Source organism: Marmota monax, unplaced genomic scaffold (genome assembly GCF_021218885.2).
Source record: "Marmota monax isolate L192 unplaced genomic scaffold, Marmota_monax_Labrador192_F-V1.1 WCK01_AAM20220418_F8-fsc00005, whole genome shotgun sequence".
Classification (NCBI taxonomy): domain Eukaryota; kingdom Metazoa; phylum Chordata; class Mammalia; order Rodentia; family Sciuridae; genus Marmota; species Marmota monax.
This window is the reverse complement of record NW_026692254.1, coordinates 19,044,242-19,069,261: the sequence shown is the minus strand read 5'-3', so window position 1 is coordinate 19,069,261 and position 25,020 is coordinate 19,044,242. Positions and strand designations below refer to the sequence as shown.

The 25,020-nt window shown below is 37.8% G+C and overlaps 1 long non-coding RNA gene across 4 annotated transcripts in view; it reads right to left on the bottom strand.

Moving 5' to 3' along the window:
- Positions 1-16,901: 16,901 nt before the first annotated feature.
- Positions 16,902-25,020, bottom strand: part of LOC124088941 (uncharacterized) — a 47,954-nt gene continuing 39,835 nt past the window's right edge. For all 4 annotated transcript variants that reach the window (XR_006850519.2, XR_009226112.1, XR_006850518.2 and 1 more), the window contains 3 exons: positions 19,662-19,847; positions 18,615-18,695; positions 16,902-17,413 (listed from right to left, as the gene is read on the bottom strand). This is a non-coding gene — a long non-coding RNA (uncharacterized LOC124088941). The remainder of the gene's footprint in view (positions 17,414-18,614; positions 18,696-19,661; positions 19,848-25,020) is intronic.

Below are 25,020 nucleotides of genomic sequence, written 5' to 3'. Positions count from 1 at the left end.
CCTAGACAGAGGAAGTCTATGGAAAAAAAAAATCCATAGTTTTTAACTTTCAAATTGGCTTCCTAAACATGAAATTTACTCAACCAGAATGAACATGTCAAAATAGAGAAATCTCCATAGCCCAGATACAGAGACTCAAAATGTCATTGAAAATTAAGATGTTTCTGAATGAAATGACTCCTCTGGTAAGTTATGTCTGAACATGACCACTGGAATTTCAGGACTGACTAGAGGGAGATAAAAAATGTAAATGAGCTTTGCCTGGAGGACCCCAGGCTGCAGGGCTTTCTGAGGAGCGTGATTCGAAGCTGAACCAGCTATGGTTTCATCCCAAGTAAATTAACCTTGCATTAAGGGCCAAACTTCTTATTCATGCCAAAAAGTGCCCCCAGATGCTTCTGTGACTCAGCCATTTCCAAAGTGTGTGATTTTACTCAGGGAAAAAAAAATGTTCTCTAACATTTTGCCTTAACCAAACATGACTAGGTTAATTAGCATGTTCTTCACCACTGCTCTTTTTAGATTGACAAATTTCTTTTGAAAATTGAGAAAAGGAACAATTAGTTGAGCGTCCAGACCCTACAATTCCTGTGCACTCAACAACTTCGATAGCCCTTTCAAATTCTCCCTTCCACATATGGACAATTTTAATTGAACCTTAGAACACTCCATCTCTCTCCTGCCTTCTGTTCCAAAAGATAGAAAGGAGGCTGCAAATCCAGGTTTCTTCAAAGAAATGGCTAGTAAGTGTCAGAAATGGAAAATCCACTGCTATGTCCCAGGTTTTCAGTTTAGAACCACAGTTTTAATTTAGATTTGTATACTTTTAAATTTAGTTTAGGTCTAGATTTTTGCAACAGACACCCAGCAATGCTGATGTCACTACCAAGGGATTCGCAATATGCCAAGAGGCAAGCTCACTCTATACCCAGGACCTAAGGAATCCAGGGAGAAAGCTAGCTAGAGCAAGAGGTGGGGAAGAGCAGTGAATTCTTAGTTAACACAAGACAATGAAGACAAAAGTCCAGATTGCAAAGTGAGCTGAACAGGAGGGCTTCTTCTGTGATTCTGTATAAGACAGAGCCTGGAGGCACTAAGAGCTTCTCATCTGTTGGATCTCATACCATTGCATGCATGGCAATCATTTGTTTAATCGTCTACATTCCTTCCTAAAAATGCCTGAAAGAAATAGATAATTACCTTCACCAGCACATCCCCAATACATAGTAGCATCGTTGTACTCACCAAATGGTAGGCACACAAAATAATTTTTGAATATTGGATGTGAAATAATCAATGACCTAGTTTTGTCTTCTGGCCTTCTATAAATATTTGTCGAGTTGCCTTCTAGGCCCAGTGTGAATTCTAATGAAGCTGGCCAGACTGTGTCTCTAAGCTTTAGTTGTAGATCAAGTGGTCCAGTCTTCAAGATAGTAGACTCAGCTTTAAGACACAGGCAGAAACAGTAGGAAACCATCAGATAATAGGCAAGAAAGGTAGCCACACAATGAGGATGGAAGAGATGAGGCATGGGTACTCAGCAAGTGGCAAGCCTCTAAGCTTCTCCCCGTTCTCTGCTCTGGTTTTGTTCCTGCAAAGAGAGTGGCCGATGGGTGCTGCAGGGTGAGATTGGGCTCCAACAGGTGTTTAAGATTCTTGATTGTGCTGGGTGTGGCAATGAATGCCTGTTATCCCAGTGGCCGGGGAGGCTGAGGAAGGAGGATTGCAAGTTCAAAGCTAGCCTCAGCAACTTAGCAAGGCCCTTTCTCAAATTATATTTAATGATGCTTTATTATCACACATAAATTTCCCATGTAATCGTTCAAAGAAATGGCTGGATATCAATCAAAATACTTTCAGGAGTGATATAGATCAGGAATTTGTAACTTCACGGAGAAAATGAGCATCTTGGTGAGCAACCGTGATTTCTTCCTTCTGCTCTATGAGCTTAATCTTAAAACTATGTGGTTGCTACACATGGTTTGAATGGAATAAGGCAAGTAAGAGAAAAATATAATAAAACTGACTCTTTAAATCAGTGGTTCTCCACATGTGGTTCCAGGACTAGAAACATCAGCATCACCTGAACACTTATTAAAAATGCAGATTCTTCGGTCACCCCCAAACTGCTGCTAAATTAGGGATTCTGAGGCTGTCCTAGCACCGTTTAATTTTATTTTGAAATTTTTAATTTTAATGGACACATAATAACTGTACATCTTTCTAGGACACAGTGTGATAATTCAATACAAGTACACAATATGTAAAGACCAAAGAAGAGTAGTTGGTATTTCTATTTCCTTATCATATCTTTATCTTTGGGGCCTTTGACTTCTTCTCTTCTTGTTCTTTAGGAACTACATAAAAGGTTGCTGTGAACCATAGTCATCCTGCTGTGCTATAGAACACTAGAACCTATTCCTCCTCTCTAACTGGATTTTGGTGGCTGTTATCCAGTCTGCCTCTGTCCCTTCTCCCCACTCCCCATCCTAACCTCCAGTAAGCGCTCTTTTATTCTTTTCTTTGAGGTCAGCTTTTCAGCTTCCATATGAGTGAGAGCACAGGGTGACACCTGTGTTTTAGAGCCACTAAGTATTTATTTCTGTTCCACTACTGCTACTCAGCTTTGTGATGCTGCTGAGATATATATAGGAAAAAAGAAGCTAAGACAGGCACCACCCTCAAATTTAGTGTGAAGCCAACCATCCCAAGATGGATAGAGAAAAAAGTTTACTTATTGTTTCTGTCACAAGGAATGTTTTCACAATCATTTGGAAATATTTCACACACCACCATAAATAAAATGCTTAGGATTTTATCAAAAGAGTGTTGACTTTCTATTTTCTGTCTCCTGAATTCAATGTGGCATCAAAAACTCTGATAGTGCCTGAGTAGGAAGGAAAAAAAAATTTCCTATTTGAAAGGAAATTTCTCTTTTGCATCTTATTACGTAAGTCAGAGATGATCAAAAGCATTTTGCTCTAAAGTTGTCATATTGATATTATTAATGAGGAAACCAAAAGTAAGGGAAATGACTTAGAATAGACATAAACTTTATTATTTTTTCAAGTTCTTTATTCAAAAGTTACCTGCACTTGATGGGACTTCTGATATTTATTGTTTTATAAACATTTTAATTACCCATTCCAAATAATAAACTTGCTGGCTGTGGGAACACATATAAAAAACAAAATTTGCTTTAAGTTCAAAGTTTGCAGATACAAATTTTAATAACCAACAACACCCACAATCCTCCATCACAGCCAAAAAAATCAAGCTAAGTTCTCTGGAGATTTTGTGCTAAAATACAAGAATATGATAAAAAGACATTTTAAAGAGTAAATTTTGCAAGAAGGAGGTGGAATAGAAGTTCATTGGACTAGACAAAGGGGAAGGAAGAGAAGGGAGGGGGCTTGGGAATTGAAAAGACTCTAGAATGCATTGGACATGACTTTTCTGTGTTCATATGTGAATACATGCCAGCATAAACCCACATCATGTACAAACCACAAGAATGAAATCCTTAATTAAAATAAGTTATACTCCATGTATATATGTCAAAATATACTGTCATGTACACCTAAAAAGTACAAGTTTTAAGAATTTTGTAACTATCCACACGGTTTTATTTTTATGTATGTTTTGATTGTGATTATTATCATATATTAATTGTACAAAAATGCTTTCTCTTGTGGTAGTCTCTGTGGCCATGAAATCACCCAGGAACATTGCCCAGGATTAGCCATGCTGGTTACAGGCCCAGGATGCACAAGACACAATGGTAAGTAACCACTTCTTGCTTTCATCAGGCTTCGTGCTAAAATTATTCATCCTGATGCCTTCATCCTAAAGTTGTTCTGAGGTCCTACGATTGTCAAAAACCTCTAGTGAGGACCACTTATTTTATATTCATCATGATCCATTAATATGGCACATTATGCTAGAGTGTTCACGTTTAAAAACACATCACTGAAATGAGGCACGGGCAAAATCAACTGGTGCTAGTATCTCTAATGCAACAGGTGCTAATGGGAAAATAATGATGGCTACAAATTAAACAGCTGGTGCTGTGCCTGCTTTTCCTCCCCCTTTAATGTGAATATAAACAGATCTATGCTATGTATAGATTCATATCTAGTCCGATGAGATCTATAGAAAACTGTCCTTTATAGCATCTATAAACATTTGTTTACAATCCTGGATTTGAATAACTCTTCATTTCACCTTTCCTAATTTCCATTCACTATTTTTCATCATATAAATCCATCGTTAAAAGGGTGGCACAGGTGGCTGAAGAGTCAAAAAATTCAGCACATTTGGAAGCTAATTTAGCTGAATTAATTTCGACCAGTAGTTCTATCAGTTTGCTCTTGCTGAAGAATGATTCTATAAAGCTACTGAAATGCAGTTTTGTTTTTGAGGCCATCCACCAAATTTTCATTGCTCATCTGGTATAGGTAATATTATATTGGTTTCTGTCTCTGCTAATGACTTATCAATCGGGATAATAGAGGAGCCAATTATTTTAGCCCTTAAGTGGACTCAATTGATGAATTAATGGAAAACTGTGGACTCCTCTAAGAAAACGAATACAAGGAATTCTTTCTCATTTGGAATTTGAGAAATGAAAGCCTGCTGTTGACTGGGTTCTTTTGTCAGCTAACACTTTCTGTGTCATATAAGGCGGTGTGAGATTGTAAGTTATCCTAAGAATTTAATGTGTCTTCCCATGTCAGAAGAGGAAAAAAAAAAAAAAAGATAGCATCATGCCCTGGATTGACCAGTTGTTTCTTCCAATTGACAGAAATAATCAGGTGTTCCAGAATTGTATTGTCTAAATTGTCTAGGCAACGCGGTTGAACCAGTAGATTCAGAAAACTAAACTCACAAGCCTTGCTCAAGCAATTTAAATAGCTGATAAACTTCACATCTACAAGAAATAAATGTGCCTGAGTAAAACAAATTATGGATTTGTGAAAATGTTACAATGATCTAAATGTCAAAATGGGGGATTAGTTAAATAAAATACAATCAGCCATAAAATAAAATACTAAACATATTTACTTTAATTATTACAGCAAAGATGACAAGGAAAGATATTTGTAATATATTTAAAGTTAGAAAGCAGATTATATTACCATGTTTCAATATGACTCATCATATCTTTGAAATATGTGTGGTGTATTCGTATGTGCTCCCCAAAATGTTAGAATGAGCTCTGTAATTCATCATATTTTCCTTTTATACACTTCATTTTTCTAATATTTCTTCACTGATTATGTGTGGCTAAGAAACAAGAATAAGATAATAAAGATTATTTTGATATTTTTAATGAGGTACATTTTTAAGGACATGATAATTAAAATTTTTGACAAAGCCAAAGAAGCCATCCCTAAGAATGGTCATTAAGAGGGTCTGTTCTTTCTCAGGAGTCAAGCTTCATGCGTGAGACATTTCCTACATATTTGGCAGTTTGCTGGATTTTATCCTTACAATGTTTGTTGCTTCTCTGTCTTGGCATTAAAACGATTCCTGTAGTTTCAGGATGTTTTCCTCATTGCTTCATGCTCTTCTTCAATGGGATGTCAGAATTGCTGCCCATGAGATTATAGTACTATCCAAGAGAAATATAGTCCTCAATAGGGTAAAGTCCTAAACATTTGTTATTAAGTTGTTGACTTTAATCTCATAATGTGTTTTCACACTTAAAAAAAATACCCATAATTGTGGGGTTTCAAGATCCATAACCCATACACAGCTTGGAGACTATGATTGTTCAAACTGAAACTTAGCACATAGTACAGGTTTTCAGGAAACTGTATTAAGCAGCCAGAAATGAGGGTCTTCTCTTCTTTTTCTCCCCCCACTTCCTTTCCTCTTTATAATTAACACTTGGGAGAGTGACCTCCTGATCCCTGGCCTCCTTCGTCATTTAATAATGCTGGGGGAGAAGAGTGAGAAGAATGGAGACTTACTTAGAAAGAGTGCCCTGGATTGAACTCCCTAAGCAAAAGGGAGGGCGGCCCCAAGGCCACCGAGCTATCCAGTCTGGACCACCAGGCATATCTTGATGCTGGACCAAAAGCCAGGACTCTGCTCCCTAACTCAGTCCCTCTGCAGCAGGGTGACTTGAAGTCTCAGCTTCCCAAGGCCCACCATGGAGTGCACTGCGGCCCTGTGCCACATTTCTCTTGGTCTCCTGGCATGAATGTAGCATTCAGCCCTCTGAAACTCCTAGGATTAACACTGTTCACAAAGCAGAATAAGAATAACAAAAAACAGCAATGATGCCTGGTTTTACTTACTTACAGTTCTATAGGTTACAAAGCATTTTACAGACATAAACTCACTTATCTTAGGCACAGAAGTTATGCAAGATTTCGGATGTTTGTCAGTTTTAGAAGCAAAAACACCACAGGTGTGTGAAAGGTAAATCTTATTGTTGAAGACAATAAGATTTGCTGAAAGGTAAATCTTATTGTTTTCAACAATCCATTTCTAATGTAAGCCATCTTCAGACTTCCTTTAGCATTTTATCCAAGGACATGGGCTCTGCTGAGCAGGCTGGTGCAGGAATGAAGACAAAAAAGAAACCCAGAATGTTCTGATGATGCTTCTAGGACTGGGAGTAAGAGATGAAGAAGAGAGAAGACCAGGAACAGTCCTAGTTAAGCCACTTTCTTCCCATGGGCAGACTTTTCAGAAGCAAAAGTCTAATGGAAGGACCATTATAAACATCTACTTGGGGATGACTGAAAATATCCCCTTATTGCATAGATCCTATAACTATTTAATGACTGAATCTAGATTCCCTTGTGTGTCCAAGGTGCTAGTGTCTCATTAATAATGTTGGAAGTGTGTTGACTGCAACCATAAATTGGTTCTTATCATGTAAGAGTAATTCTTAGTAATTCTCCCGGCACTTAAAAAATGAGGGTTATTCAAAATTTAGTTTAAGCAATGGAACTCCAAACAATTATGTGCACATAGGGACATTCAGTTACGGGCATACAAGGAATGCAGAAGTGCTCCAGAAGGTTCAATAAAGGCAAGTAGGGTGTTTGTTAAAGATGTACAATACAAATGGAAAGCAAAATTGGAATAGTAGTCTAGAAAGTTGCCTCAAATTTCTACATCCATGTGCTTAGAGTAACTATTGCATGTGTACTACTTTGGTTGTATCTAAGTAGGAGAAGACAAAAACAAAATTTATCTGAAGTATCCTAGACGAGCTTCTCAAAGTGTGCCAGAAAAATGGACTGCAGCACTCATCGACAACACCTGGGACTCATTTCACACCTTCAGAGTCAAACTCTCTCTGAGGGACATACCCAAAACCCATGTCCCTAACAAGTACCCTGAGTAAATTTAACATGGACCAAAATTTGAGAAACAGTATATATGCCATCATTATCAAATGATGACAACTTGTCCTATATTATTAATTTATAGGCTTGTCTTATTTACATTAAGAGTGAAATTGTATTGACTATTCTGAGAACTATTCTAGACACTTCTGTGCTTTCATCATTTTTTTTTCTTGAAATTCTAACTGTAGCAAAGGCATGTTCTTTGGAAACCTTTAATGAAACTTCTTTATTCTTTACTTTTTATTATAAGGAATTGCAAATATATAGAAATCAGTTGGTAAGAATATGTTAAATACTCCTGTTCCAATCTAGTGAATTTCTATGACTAGAAATATTGTTTTCTCACAAGTTAAATTAAAAAACAAATTCCTTGGGCATATTGATATCCTCAACATTATGCAATGAGACTTACAACTTAATAAGTGTCAATGTAATACAGAATATTATGTATAATTAGTATAAATAGAGAACCATCTTATTAAAAAAAAATCTTTAGTTCTAAAAGTTTCATTAAGATATCACCCAGATACATGTTCATATATTACACACACACACACACACACATGGATATAGCTAATATTGGAATAATGAAATACTATGCCATCTTTTTTAATATTTATTTTTTTAGTTGTAGATGGACACAATACCTTTATTTTATTTATTTATTTATTTATTTATTTATTTATTTATTTATTTATTTATTTTTGTGGTGCTGAGGATGGAACCCAGTGCCTCACATGTGCTAGGCAAACATTCTACCCCTGAGCCACAACCCCAGCCCGGCTACTCAATCTTTAAAAAGAAAATCCTGCCATTTGCCACAACAAGGATGAACTGGAAGATATTACATCAAATGAAACATATACACACAAAATATACTGCATGAGTTTATTTATACTTTGAAATTCATGGAAACTAAACTCATTAGCAGAGAGTAGAATGGCAGTTACCGCCGGGGTGGGGAGTGAGTCGGGGAATGGGAGATTTGGGGCAAAGAATAGATAGTTACCCTTATGAGATGAATATGTTCTGGAGACCTAATTCATAGCATGGTGACTATACTTAATATTTTATTTGAAACTTGCTGGTAGAGGTCTAGCTCAGTGGTAGAGTGTGCTTAGCATGTGTGATGCCCAGAGTTCAATCCCGAGGACCAGAAATTAAAAAAAAAAAAAAAAAGTTGCTAAGAGAGTTGATTTTTGTGTGTTCTCTCCATACAAAAATAGGTAACTCTATAAGATGATGGACATGTTAATTAGCTTGATGGTGGTAATCATTTCACAATGTATGCACATATCAAAATACCATGTTGTCAACGTAATCATGCAATTTTTATTATCAGTTATACCTCAATATAGCTGGGGCAAAAAAAAGAAAATATAACTGAGTAGAGTATACTCGTTTATAGTTAAAGATGTATATTTTCTAACTTTAAAAATTCTCCTGAAAAACAGGAAATAACTAAGAGAGAAGAAAGACCTAAAGCTAGTGGAGGGTGTCCAGTTTAGATCCTGATGAACAAGCACTATTGAAAGAACCAAAGCCCCAGCTGTCCAGAGCTTCCTGTCTCTAAACTTGCCACTGAACTCACAAAAACCTGGCATCATGTCACTTCCATGCAGTTCCAAACCTGGCACCTCCAGTAGTCTCAATTTTTTTCCTCCCGTTTCCCTGAACACACAGCTCCCAAACCATGTGTTGTAAAAGTGCTACTAATGATAACCAAGGGCTTTAAGTTGATCAAGTTTATCTTCTTCCTGTCACATCTACAAGAGCTGGATCCAAATGTGCTGTCTTCATCTTCTCTTTAACCATCAGTCTTACAGGAATCACTAGGTTCATCAGTCAGAAACAAAGATGGAACCATACTGATAGTTACCTTCTATTTAACAAACTGGCCAGCGAAACTGACCTCTCCTAAAGAAACTTTTTGAAAGGTGGCTCCATTCAGCTCAATAAAATGCTAAATTCAGATGTTGTGCAAAAGAAAACAATGGTCTATAAACTTAACCAATATCTGACTTGCAAAATAATATGCCTTAAACAAGTGCCACCGATTAGGTCTTGTTTTGTTGTTTATATACATTATTAGAAATTTTTAGCATAAACTGGATAGACAGTTATCACCCCAAAACTTAATGTTAACCACAAAACTAGGGCCAATCTATTGGAGAATGTGCTCATATGTACAAAACTGGTAAGTAGAAAATCTGGCAGTGAGATCTACATCCATTTGTCACAAAAAGTTTTAAACTTTCCTGAACAGCTATATTTTACAAAAATGTTTAACACAGCCACACCACTTGCCATTTTTCTTTGTAATCAGTCAAAAATCTTTGCCTTTCTCTAGTTGCTTAAGCTTTATTCAAATGATTTATCTGTTCATCTGCTATGGTTTATATGTGGAAGTTTATTTTTTTCTTACAATATTCCATTAACTAGTTCATCATATTTTTATTGAGTCCCTATCATTTGTCACTGTGTGTACTTAAGGTGATTTTTTTTATCTACCTGCTTATGAATACACATTTTCATTGAAAGGTTCTTGGTCCATTCGTCACGGTCATAAAAAATGAAGAGTAATTACTACTAAATCATTGGTGTGCAAACTGTGGATCGTGGTCTCTTTTAGAGATATCAATTTCTTGGTTTGCATCTAGTATTTATTTTTAAAGTGAAATAGAATGTGGTCGAAAATATACAGTATACATTTTGATAGTAAAATAAGCATTACTTTGGAAACTTCTGTCTCAGGTATACATTGCATTGCATTGGTGTTTAAAGATGAAATCTATTTCTTAATGAGGGGTCTCAGTCAACATAGTTTGAAAAATACTTCCCTGCACTAAAACCTCTTGAGATTAGAGAGGAAAAAGAAAGAGAAATGAAAGACTACTATCTCCAAATGAGCACATTGTTGCCATTCAGTTGGGTGGGCTATTACCTCTAATTTTGAGAGAAAGTTCATTGCTTGTTGAGTCTGAATACTGACTTTGAGAATTGTAAATGATGTTCTGATATTCTTAATGTGATTGTCTATCCTTCCATTTATCAATGCATTATCGGACAGTGGGCTGTCTAGATGGCATAATTCAGTGACTTTTTGCAAAGGAAAACAGTCTTTCATTATGATATACTCATTTATTCCTTTCCAAAACACTTTTCATCTTGTGGACATGCTCTTAGCACCTTGAATGTTAATTATTCACTTAGATGATACTGGATATTCCTGTAGGAAAAATATATTCTATGAGTAAATCTGGGGAAAAACAGTTGGAGAAACATTCCTTTGCAGTTTGATTTATGCAGATGGAAGATCATATAGGCTATTGGGGTCCAGATCAAATCCCATATTTGTTGTACTACCTCATGATTATCTCAAGATTCCATGACTCTAGACCTTTAGATGGTTAAATTATTCATGGAAGTGAATCGCTGAATTATGTTCAGTTATAATTTGGTGACCCATACAAATGTACTATGAAATATGGAGACAGTACCCATCTTACACAATAAAGGGATTTTATTGTACATTCATTAAAAAGTGGATTTGAAGTAAAAAAAAATTCTTGCTTAGCTGGAATTGTGGTTAGGATGAGAAAGGATTTATAATAATAATATATAATAATAAATGAAACCAAAGTTTGAAGAGGAAATCAGAGCCAGGAATTGGATAATGTCACTCACTAGTATTAGGGAAGAGTGTTAAAGATAAAAACTAACATCTCCTCTGCTTAATAAGACAATCCTGAAATGTTAGATAAATTAAAAATCAATGATTTGTTTGCCTGATCACAAATTTGGGTCTCTAATAGAGTCTAAAATGAAAAAGAAATGAGACAATTTTTTTGGAATTACTTGCCTCCTATAGACTGGGCTTACTTGGGTTGGATGTTACTCAAATATTTATTTTACTTTCTCACTGGTGTGTGTGTGTGTGTGTGTGTGTGTGTGTGTGTGTGTGTGTGAGAGAGAGAGAGAGAGATCTGTAAGGTCTATAAGGTTCAGCCTGGAAGTATCCATAAATTACTAATTGTTGAATTTGAATGTGTATTTGCAAAGAGAAATCATGTTTTTGAGTCTGGTGAACTGAATCCCCACTACCATTATGAATACCTGCAATACCAAATTTGGAGTTAAGAATATGATCAGATCAAGACAGAAGTGCAATGATTTGGTACAAAATCTTTGAGGAGTATATTTTTTAAGTGACCTACATAAATGCAGAATCTTAAGGTTGGAAATAGACAGCTATTTCCAAAAGTCCTAAAATTGTCCTGCCAATGCTTCCCCACCTACTCACACACATTGATTGAAATGTGAGGAGGAAAACAGGAGAATGGCCTACAACCAAGGGCCACCCCTTCCTCTGTGTTCCCACGGTACTTTACCCAACATACTAGAATCTTTGTTTCACACACCATTCCCCATCCCAGGCTCAGCGGTATAAGAGAGACCTGGAAGAGAATAACATTTATTAGTGTTGATTACAATTTCCCTTTACCATAGCATTTCTATCCATGACTTGGTGACTCATTGAACAAATCATCTTCCACATGGTGGCTACAGAGCATGCTTGCTGTAATTTATTGTTCTTTTGCCTAGCCACCTGGTCTCACTGAATTCCGAAAAGTGGCATGAAGAACATATGGACACCTCAATCATCCCCAAGACATTATAAAACAGACTCTGTGTGTAACATATATGTATCCCATTATATTTACACACACATACACACACATATATACCACATAATAGTCATATGTATATACACCTACACATAAGAAGGTAAATTGCAAAGTTAACTTAATCATTAAACTTTATTTGGCTTCAAGAAAAATATTCTTTCTTCATCAAAGCCCCACTGGTAAGTTTCTCCCCTGAAAATAGGCATTGTCAGCGTTTGAAAAGACATCCAACTATTCATGTAAAATTGGGCCCTCTTGTTACTTGCTGGATCATGCCACCTTTGCAGAACACATATTATCCAAAATCAGTCTCAGATTCTTACCAAAACCTGGTCTCCCTGTTATGACACACCAGGTGAACAGCCCCTGACCTTTCCAGGGGCCCTCCCAGTTCACTTTGGCCTCTGTTGAGTTAAAACATGCAACAGGACTGTACATGTTTGGGTAATTTCCTTATTAAAACATTAAAAGTTTTTGTCTCTTTGATATCCAAAGAAAAGGCAGAGCAGTAGAATGACTCGTGACCCCAGCTTATCAGATGACAAGTGTCATGCTGTCAAGGCCTCATCACTGACCATGTGAGGAAGGCCACATTTTATAAGTGTTTACAACAGTTTAAGGTTCATGCTGCCAATCTGTGTCAACACCAGGTGATGGGGACAACTAGCCCAGTGAGTGGGGTTGGGCACAAGAAGAAAAGCAATGGAGAAAAATCCTTACCTAATTAAAAGATCATGTCAATTTTAAAATGCTTTTTAAGGCAAAAGGAACAAACAAAACAGAGAACAGTTTTTCCTTGTGTATTTCCTTACACATGATATCAGAAGTTGAGCAACACGCACTTTCAATATTTAAAGTACTATAGAGGTGTCACCTGCACAACCTGAACTCCATGAGTCCCTCGAAAAGTTGGTCTCAACAATTTGCTAAATCAACAAACTAATTTATTTCAGTTATAGCATTTTAGAAGCAAAGCCTCTCACTTCATTTTAGTGAAAAGCTTCCACAAGTTGTTGGACTAGTTTTGTGGAGTCTGCATGCATATAGGAATTCACAGTGTGTGTGTGTGTGTGTGTGTACACCATGGGTTCCCTTGTTTTATCTAAATTGCAGGCAATAGCAATACAATATCCCCATATAATTGCTCTCTGTCTGGAGTCAGTAAGTCTGGGTTTAAGTTAATGTTAGGAGAAAACAAGTTCTTTTGGTCACTTCAGGAATCACCATATCCGAAGTACATTTGAATACCCTGGCTGATAAAGAGGGACCTTTGTATAACTGAAATGTTTAAGGTCCTGTAGCCATACTTTTTATCTGGTACTTCATAAGGGGATCTGAAAGCATTTGCATAGATGTTGCATACCTGAATAACTGGAAGACACCCGAGTTGTGTAAGATCAATTCTCTGATACATTCAACTTTCTCTTTCCTGGTTTCAATTTTAAAAGATCTTGCTGCCAAGATCTTATGTATAAATGGCATATCTCTAATGTCTTTAGCCTGATATACCCCTAAATTCTCTAATTTGAATTTTGAGTTCATTTTTCACTCTTACGAGGGTGAACTCAAGAGCAAATGATTTGGCATTGCAAGTTTGATTTTACTTAACATATGCAGGATAGCAAATTCATTCACATGCTACGCAGACGCTTAATGAAAAAATTGGCTTCTTTATTTGCAGAGCTCAGCTAAGTGTTCTCAGGAGCCTTTCTTCCCATGTACACCACCCCTATACAGCCCACTAGGTCCTATGGGAAAAAGGGGAAAAAAACTTACCTTGCGAAGTTTCAGAATGAGAGACATCTCCAATGGACCTCATCGTTTTGTGGTAACCAAACTTCTCTCAGATGAATGTGCAGTTCTCCCCCTGCTCCTGCCTAAGTTGGTAACTGGGTATGAGGGAGCTTCCTGTGTCTTCAGGGGAGTAAGAAGGGGTGGTGACTCTAGGTACATCTGGTGTCTGAGAAGGCCAGGCTATTGTGGCCTGTGCCTTGACAGGCAAGGTGTCCTCTCTCACTACCAAATATGCCAAACCTCTAATCTCAAAGACTCCATGTATTTTACTCTAGCTCCAGATCTTTGCTACCACACAGCTCAACCCAACACACCCGCATCTCCTTGAGGACTGTGGGAACTTGTGAACCCCAACAGGCCACACACTGTGCACAGAAGCAGTACAGCCTCAGGTGCAACTCTGTCAAGCCCAGATGGCATCTTGTGGTGCCCACATTAAGAAAGTGGTGACTTTCATGGTGGCTCCCCAGGCTGTGCCACAGGTGTGGGCAAGGCTCTTCATCTTTCTGGCCTCTTGACACCCTTAAACAAATCTGGTTGTTCCCAACACACACCCAGATCTCATCAGCCTACTCTCCACCTGCCCCCAATATTGATTCTCTTTTTTCCTTTCATCAGCAACACACCAGAATTTTGGCTGTCCACTTGGTTTCCATCAAAAACAATCACATTTCTCACCTTTCCTTGTATCTAAGGGGTCAAATGACCAAACTCTTACTAATGGAATATAAATTAAGGGGTCAAACTTGGAATATGGCCTTCTTGATCCCTTTTCTCTATAATGGCTGGCGTGCAGATGAGGACGCATAGCCAGAGCAGCAATCTTGAATCATGAGGAAGCTTGGGAATGTGGATGCTGAGGAAGTAGAAAGATGGGTGGATCTTGAGTCCTTTATAGTGAGGAGTGCTAGCCCACCCTTAACTTTCCTTCTCTAGGCAATCACACAGGGGAGAAGAAATCTCTACCTTGTTTCAATCATTGCTCAGATTTCCTATCCCTCAGCATGCAGTCTGATCCTGCCACATCTCCTGTCTTCCTCCTCTCACCGAGGTTTACCTAAGTTGAAAAGGAATTTCCTCTTCATCTTTCTGACTTCTAGAGACATTGCCTGCTTGAAGAACCCTGTTCAAGAGGTGAGAGCTCTCCTCTCAAAGACAGATAGTCTAATAGAAGGGAGACCATTAATGTAGAGAAAGGGGATCAGGGAGGAGGGAAGGGAAGGTTAAGATGAGGCATTGGGGAGTGTAATTGATCAAGATGTCACAGGCATGTATATCACCATTAAACCCATTATTCTGTATAGCTAATATGCACCAAAAAAGTCATATATGATCTCATCCTCCAGGCCTGACTCCTAATGAATTAACGAGAACTAAAGAAATTCAGTAGTTTATTTTCCAATAAATGCTAACTTACTACAGACTCAACAAAATCCTATACCTGATGTTATAAACTGAATGTTGTATCTATTTTAGTCAGATTTTTTATCCCTGGGACCGAAAGATCCAACGAGCAGAATTTTAGAGAAGGAAAAACTTATTTAGCCCTCACAATTTTAGAGATCTCATGGTGGAAGGGCATGGCAGAGGAAAGCAGCTTGGGACATGGCAACAGAAAGCAGAGAGAGCTCCCCTCACCAGGGACAAAATACAAACCCCAAAGACACACCACAGTGACGCACCTCCTTCAGCCACTCCCCACCTTCCTACAGTTATAGCCCAGTTAATTCATGTCAGTGGATTAATGCACTAATTAGGCTAAAGCTCTCATAATCCAATCATTTCACTTCGAAACTTTCATTTTTCTTACACATGAGCTTTTGGGAGACACTTCATATCTAAATCATAACAACATTCTTCTTTCTTTCTGTAATCCCAGTAGAAATATTTCACCCTTCTTGGGGCAAGAGAATGCTTTGGAAAAGTGGGTGAGTGGTGGTAGTTGTAGGGAGGTAAGCAGGAAATCATGCACCAGGGAAGGGGGAAAAGAAAGAATACGAATATATTTAAGACATATCGTCACCACCTAAATATGCATGTACATGTTGGAACATATATAGTCATATATGTACATAGGTTATCATAAACAACCATATAGTATATAATCAATTACTGCCCAACACAAATGAAATACATGAACTCTACTTTTTTTCATGTTCCAAACTCCTCCTAGCTGACAAGGAACTGGAGAAACTTCTCACTATCCCCAGAAAAATCTCTCTTCCCAAGTTATTTCAAGGCAACATCTCACTGGCCTAAAACCTGAGTGAGCATAACAAGAAAGCCCCACCTCAGGTCTCTTGCCCTGAAGACAGGGAGCACTGAGAGAGTGCAGGATGAAAGTTCCCCTACCCCACTCCTGTACCTGCTCCCTGTTGATTACCTGTGCCAACTATGCAAATTACAAAACCATGCCTGACAGCCTGCTGCCTCCAAATCACTTACAGGACATGCTTTTCCAAGGTGTGGCGGCCACCCCTGCCTTGGAATGCAGGACTCTCCCTCTCTGGGGGTTCCCCTCCTGGGATTTCAAGCCTGCCAAATCCTTGGGATATATCATGACTTCTTTAGTCATGATTATATGGTTGTTGGTTCCTCTGTAGAATGCCCAGAAGTGGGGAAAGTCTCCTTTCTTGATTCCAGGTCAATCATATCCTAGAGCAACACTGTTCACTAAATTGAACAAAATTCCTCATGAAATCACCCCCTGAGTAGTTCTCGCCCCCTTGCTGATGACACCTTATCTAGCCATTTATCCCAGCTGATCCCTATTCCCAACCCAAGGACCCAGACACAAAATCTTAGCACTTGGATACTAGCCCCTTGCACACCTACTCCCATCCCATCCTGCAGGAGGCACGTCTCTGCAGCAGCTTCAAAATGCGGTACTTCGTACCAACACAGGAACAGTATGAGCTGTCCGCTTTGACCAAGATATTGACCCACCTCATCCCTGACTCACTTCATACAGGGTCCTGGCTCATCCTTCAAATCTCAGTGCAACCACTACTTGCTCCGGGCAACCATCTCTGTCCACTGACCACTCCCTCTATCCTCTATCAGAACCACCTGTACATTCTTTTTAGCCCTACTTTTCCCTTTTAACAATTTTTACATACATGTTCTTACATTTCAGTGTGATAGATCTGTATATACCTGGGTCTGGACAGTGACAGAAAGCTATTGTTCTCTAGGACTTTACTTCATCCATTAGAGACAGGCATCATACAGAACATCAGGGGGAAATAAATATACAGCACATCTCTCCATAGCATAGGAAATATAAGAATTTTGTACTCCAAGGCAAAGTCTTCTGACATAAAATGAAATCAAGTGACATAGTAATAAGCTTTTAGAGAAGGAAAGATAAATATACCATAGTGTATTTGTCAGACTTTCGTCACTGTTACCAAAACACCTGACAAAAGCAACATAGAGGAGGAAAAGTTTATTTTGGCTCATGATATCAGAGGTTCAGCTCATGGTCAGATGACTCCAGTGCTCTGGGCCCACGGTGAGGTAGAACATCATTGTGGAAGAAAGCTGCTCCACTCATGTCAGCTAGGGAACATAGAGAAAAAGGAGCCAAGGACAAGATATATAACCTCAGGGGCAGACCCCAAGAAACTACTTCCTCCAGCCATGCCTCACCTGTTACAGTTATACCCTATAATCCAGTCAAATTATTAATTCATCAAATGTATCAGTTCACCAATTAGGTCACAGCTCTTATAATTAATCATTTCATACTTGATCATTGCTATATTCCATAACACATAGAAAACAGTTTTTTAGAGGTTTTTTTTTAACATAATGCAATTAATACCTGTAAGAATAACTAAACATTTTCCTAATTCAGTTAATTCAGAAAACTAGTATAACAATGAATTTTGGGTGGATTTTTCAATGCTATGCAGTTACTCCATGTCAATCTGATTTGCCTGCATGACGGCAGTGTCTCATCATTTTCTACAAAAGCTATGGAGCTTTTTTAGATGTGCCAGTTCTCAGCACAGTCCTTTTGGTTGGCCTCTTTCTCATATTTTCTGGGATGTAAATAGTGTTTGGCTGTTACTGGCTTAAACAGACTCCTAGGCTCCCACTGTCCACCCTGCTTCTTAACTCTGTTCACTGGGATAATGATGGTGGCTCAATATTGCCTATGGTGGAAGAATTATGGAAATCAGTCAACACCATAAATCAGGGGTTTATTTCTAAAAGAGACAGTTGATAAACACTTACTAGCTCACCAACAAAAGTAAGGAAATTCTTAACCAAATTTTAAAAATACTGTTTTTAAATGAGTTAATTTAGGTCCATCAGGCCCTGATCATATTGCTTCTATTCCACTGAACAGATTATATGTAGCTATTTCTTTAGCATGCTTATTGTTAAACCTTCTGTGCATTTCCATGGTGAAACTCTTAAGCCATGACAAGAAAAACAAAACAAAACAAAAAAGAGATAAAATATATCCTCCAATGTAGAGGTTTCTCATTTAACTTAGAATTTCTTATCCACTCTGACCTCATGAACAATAGCTGTGGAATTTCCATCCATATTTCTCCCCATGTGATAAGAACGAGTAGGAGGAAGAGAAGGAGGAGAAGGAAGAAGAAGAAGGAGAAAAAGAAGGAGAAGGAGAAAAAGCTTCTAATAGCCATTGTACTTCAAGAAGATGGTCAGCCACAGTAAAAGATGAGGCCTGGGGGTAGTTGTCCCTGAGGTCCCAGGGACACCTGGCACCTGTGGGATCCCTTACCCTGCACACTGTTCCTCTGATTGCAGGCTCTGGTTCCCATGACAACTCTTGTTTTCTCCCACTCCAATTCTTCTCTTCGCCCTTAAAAAAAAATAGTCTCAAAGCACAGACTTTTAAAAATAATCACTAAAAGAGAGTAGTTAAGGGTAAAAGTCAGAAAATGGGTTGAGAGAAATGACAAATTCAGTGAATAATCCAATAGCTACCCACAATTAAGTTTTGAAAATAGGGAAGACTCCTTATATCAATATAACTATCCAAGGCCAAATTTTTTCCTTCCTCTTGTCTTAGTCTTTGGAATAAAACAACTCTAAATTTAAAACTGTACAGAATCACATAAATTCTCCATCTGTATCCTGAATTCTGATAATATGTCCTTTAGCATCCATTTCCATCTCTGTCTTTACTTGACATGAATTAATAAATTCCTAATCAATATCTTGTTCTTTATCTGGAGAGATTTCCATGACAGAGAAGAAATCATCAGTGTCTTCATTTACTCTCACCCATACTCCTAAACAGATACAAGCATTTTATCCCATAAGAAACAGTCCTACAAAATGGGGCATGACCTTGACAGAGGAGGAAGCTGACTTTGATGACCTGGAATTAATGGAGTCAGAGTAGACATGTGACAGTTGTGTAGTGCCATACACTGTTCCAAGTACTTCACATGTATTTAGTTCTGTCAAAATTATAAAAAGTATCAACTATTATCATCCCTACTCAACAGTTGGGAAGGCCAGGGAAAAAGAAGAAGTTAAGTAACTTTCCTGGGAGCACATATTGGTAAGTGAAGGGGCTAGAATTCAAACCCAGTACTCTGACATTTATACCACTATACCAGCTTAGCAAACTTATGCATGAGGTGGTATCATCCAACTGCAGTGGCCTGAAGACCTGGTCTTCATTTAGTCACTGTCACCTTCAACTATCTCCACTGAAGTTTCTGTGGAGATTTTGGACCACCCACACCAGAAGACCTTTGGCACTTGTTAAGAAGGCAGAGTCTCAGAAACCTGCCCCTCCTTTGTCTCTTACACTCACCAATGCATACTTGACATCCAGAGCCCGAGACATATTTGTCTCAATCAGATCCTGAAGAATATGGTCTCTTCTGTCAATGTTCTTGTTCCTTGCCATACACCAACATCTCAACCCATGGGTGCCACTGCCAGAAGGAAACAGACTCAATGGCTGGCTCCAGGGTCCACCTCCACCAGGATGCAGGTGCTAGGAAGAATGGCATGATCAAAAGTAGGCAACAAGGGCCTTTGGCCTCGTAATTGATATACTGGAAAATGTCTTTTCTATGAAGAATAGCCATTGTGTGTTGCCATTTTTTAATGCAAAACAAAAGAATTTAATGTTTTATATTCTATGCAACAAGCAGGAAGAAAAAAATTGATATTGCTGGCTTGTACTTCTTAGATGCCAACAGGAAGATACCACTGCAGACACACCTTTCAGAGGGGTTCCTTGTAATTAAGGAGCATTTCATATTGATGTCCTTAATGATTTACCATTAAAATGTCTATTTTGTTGTAGGATAAGCCTAATTCGTGTTCAAAATACTTGGGGTTGCATATCCCACCTTGCCCAGATATTATCATAATAAAAGAAATTAATTTTTGTATGTTCACTTGTTCACTTGGCAAATATTTATAAAGCTAACATTTTGAGTCCAAAATCTTATACGAAAATTTAGAAAGATACCAAAGTTAAATGAGTTTGCTGCACCAAACTCAGGGTACAGAGGGGAAGATGTCACTCTCTATTTTAATTTTATTGGATTTGAGAATATTAAAATTCCACTTTTTAAAAATACTTTAAATTATCCATAAACAAAAAACAACATGGTTTGTCATAGAATTTTTATTGGTAAATGTTATTTATGCTTATCCTATAGTTCCACTGAATACCAAAGGACTAAAAAGAAAGTCTGAAATGCAGTTGTCAAGATCATCAAAACCTTCTGCCTGTAAAACAGCTATCCAATCCTTAGCAATGCATGGAGGATGGTTGAAAAATCTTTAAATATCACCATTTGCTTATAAGTATTTATCAATCCTATGCTAGAACTTAGCTTCTGAAACATTTATAACTTCCATAAAACCACGTAACTCATAATAGATAATGTGAGTGAAAATACCCAAAATGTGATATGGGCATTTCAGCAACCTGATAATATGAGTGAAATGCATGATACTTAATCCATGATTTGAACCTAAATCTATCTTGACCAGATTTACTTACACCATGCTTTTAAAATGTCACAAAGAAAGCTGCTTAGCTTTCTATTTCTTGTGAAGAGCCCACTAACCAGTACAATTTTACATTTCCCTTATGGAGCATTACCAAAAATGTTTAAGGTGAATCTGTCTTAAATAAAGTATTTCCTGATTTGAATTATATCTCAAATGACTCCCTTATACAGCAAATGCAGTTTAAATTTTTTTTGGAAGTTTCAAAAATGTGTAATATAATTTCAAAATAAGTTTATTCATTTACTAAATGAAAAAAATCAATATTCAGGATATGAATTTGTAGATTATAAAATCAAACAAATAGAGAACAGACCGAATGAGTGGAACCATGCAGTGGACTTAGCCAAGCCAAATAAAACAATCTCATACCAGACCCTATGACTGAACCAAATGCAATAATACAAAACCCAGGAGGTTAAGTGGATTCCAAGAGGAATGTTCTATTTAGAATTTCTATTTCCTCTGTGTTAAAATCTGGGAACTCTATTTGATTTCTTTGATATAGTTTAGACATAAGAAAATATCATTATAAGAAAGGCCATGTTTCAATAATCAGGCATCCAAATCAGGGAAACTATATATTCCATAGTGTGAGATCATTTTAAAATTTCATAAAATACAAATGTCTTATCAGATCTCGCTACTGTCACAGTTTTCTTTTCTCCTGCCATCCTCCTGTTTTCCTTGCTTATAAAACTTTGTTTTTCTTCAGGTATTGAGTACCTAAATCTTTTAGGGGAGGCTGGATCCCTCAGATCTGGGAGTAAATTCATTCCAGAAGTTCTACTCCTTGGCTACCAGATTTTAAAGCAAAAAAAAAAAAAAAAAAAAAAAAAATCAAGGCCCTCCAGACAAACATGTATTCTCTCTCCTTTTTCCTGTTTTAACAAAGCTTGGGAGTTGTAAGGCTTGGGATTGCAGCAGCCCTGTAACAACATACTGGGATGGTGTGAAGCATGGAGCCATGACCATCATACTCAGAATGGTAGAACAAATAAATGGAAAATTTTGGATTGTTGATGATGCCATTGAATTGCTAAAGGAACCAAACTCAGAGTTATCACTCTACCCCCTGACTTTTTCTTGTATTAGATAATACATTTTCCAATTATTAAAGCCATTTGTATTAGCATTTTCTTTGGCTTCCAAACATATTTTTATCAACTTTTTTTTTTTTTGTCAACATTCAGTTAGACAAGTTTCTTTCCAAAATGGCTTCATTTCCACTTGGTATTCCTTTCTCATGTGAGTTTTGTCTTCCTATGGAAGCCTCACCTCCCATCAGTACAGTGTTGGACACCCAGTGCCCATTTGAGCCCAAGTAATACTTTTCTTTTTATAAGTTAATTATTTAGGTACTTTGTTATTAGTGATGGAAAGCTGACTAACACAGCCCTTCTCAATATTTCTGTAAATTCCTATAGAGACTCATGTGACTTTTTAATCAGAATGTCTATTTCTCCAGCCTATAATCCTCAAACACCCACATCTGATGCATTATAAAAATCACATTTTTCACTTGATCTATACCAATACTATAATTGAAATCTAGCTCCTTTTCCGTGATTCCTATAACACCAGTCACACAGGTATTAGAATGTGTCCAATTTTGCTAAATATCTCAGTCTTACATGGAAGCAACACAAGTCAATGATGTGTGTGAGGCATCTGCTTTGTTAGCTCTTCAGCCCCATGGAACTAGGATGGTCTTCCCTCTACAGTCCCTCTCCTTGGGCTAGACCTTGGCCTCTTAAGAGTGTTTGCCTCCTCTTTGGCTGGGGACCACACATGCTTCAGCTTCCCTCACATTGTCACAGGAAATGTTGGTTCTTTGACCTATTCAGCTGCTAGCCTACCTTTAGCTACTACTCAAGACAGATTCATATAATATCTTTTTTTTTTAATTTTTTATTGTTGGTTGTTCAAAACATTACAAATTTCTTGACATATCATATTCCACACTTTGATTCAAGTGGGTTATGAACTCCCACCTTCACCCCATACACAGATTGCAGAATCACATCAGTTACACATCCATTGATTTACATATTGCCATACTAGTGTCTGTTGTGCTCCGATGCCTTTCCCATCCTCCACCATCCCCCCTCCCCACCTCTCTCTCTACCCCCTCCACTGTATAACCCTGAGGGTCTCCTTCCATTTCCAAGCAATTTCCCTTCTCTCTCCCTTTCCCTCCCACCTCTCATCCCTGTTAAATGTTAATCTTCTTCTCATGCTCTTCGTCCCTACTCTGTTCTTAGTTACTCTCCTTATATCAAAGAAGACATTTGGCATTTGTTTTTTAGGGATTGGCTAGCTTCACTTAGCATAATCTGCTCTAATGCCATCCATTTCCCTGCAAATTCTATGATTTTGTCATTTTTTAATGCAGAGTAATACTCCATTGTGTATAAATGCCACATTTTTTTTATCCATTCATCTATTGAAGGGCATCTAGGTTGGTTCCACAGTCTTGCTATTGTGAATTGTGCTGCTATGAACATCGATGTAGCAGTGTCCCTGTAGCATGCTCTTTTTAGGTCTTTAGGGAATAGACCGAGAAGGGGAATAGCTGGGTCAAATGGTGGCTCCATTCCCAGCTTTCCAAGAAATCTCCATACTGCTTTCCAAATTGGCTGCACCAATCTGCAGTCCCACCAGCAATGTACAAGTGTACCCTTTTCCCCACATCCTCGCCAGCACTTGTCGTTGTTTGACTTCATAATGGCTGCCAATCTTACTGGAGTGAGATGGTATCTTAGGGTGGTTTTGATTTGCATTTCTCTGACAGCTAGAGATGGTGAGCATTTTTTCATGTAGCCGATCCTCGTGCGATGGAAATCCTTCCTCCAGGTTCCGGAGCACCCCACTATTGCTGGAAATTCCTAACAAGATAGCCTTTAGCCGTCCTGACTTGTCATACTCCCACACAGTGAAGCAGCACACGGGGGCAATGCACTTCCCTCGCCGCCATCTTCCTCTTCCTCGCAAGGTCATAAAATATCTTTACTAAACTGTCTCACTATTGGAACAACACAGAGAGGATGGCATGAGATTTTGCATTTAAAAGACTCATATTTTTCCCTATCCCTCCAAACCATCACCAGCAATTTCTTTAATTGCAAGGAAAAAAAAAACAAAGAAATTGGATTTTCTATTGATATGAATCTTGCCAAGCACCACAATGCCAGCTGCCCCCTCCCCCAGCTCCATGGGAACTTTTCCTTAGAAGGCAGAAGTACCCACCGACAGCTCGGGTTTTAAATAAAAATTTTATTTTACCATACTACACTGGAAACAAGTAAAATAAGCTCCTTTATCTGTTTCATAAAACATAATTCCATTTTAGCTTATTTTAATCTCAATTTTCTTTTGTTTCTATAGAAACAAAGAAATCAAATCCCAGCATTTAGTGTTCACACATGTGAATTTTCAATTTATAAAATGGTCTTTCTCTATTGTTTTAATGTCTAGCAAATTCAAAAGTGCCGTTGAAGCCAAGTTATTTATCATAAAATCTATAATAAAAAATACTTCTACCCCCCCAAGAAAAGCAACAATAAAGAAAATTGAACTACATTTTATAATGCTCCTGAAACTACTAAAGCCATGAAGTCGCAAAGCATTGTAAGATGACATTTTGCTTCAGCAACTTTATATAAGTTGAGGCTTTAAGATGCCAGCTCTTTCTTTAATAATTACTTTGATGTGCTTGATTTCTTAATTCTTACAGCCTCTTAAAATAAAATAGAAATTATTCTTGTACTCACCACAATGGAAATACTCTTTAGTTAGAAGACATTTTGAGATGTGGTGATGCCAATGAGGGCAAAAATCTATCTTCTAAAATTATTGTGTATTATAAATGTATTAATAAGAGTAGCCACCAGTTATCTGTCACTTCGCACACATGATCTCACATAACCTTCAGGACAGACCTGAGTAAAAGGTAATAATATCCCCGATGTCTGGCAAGAAAGTGCAGGGTCATAAGGGTTGAGTAATTCGTTCAGGCATCAAGTGGCAGAACTAGAATCTAAAGCCAGGACTTTCAGTCTAAACATTACACTTTGACTTTCTATGTCCTAGCTACCACAGCAAGGTGAATGCTCATTTGTACTTGTTCATTTCTCCTCATT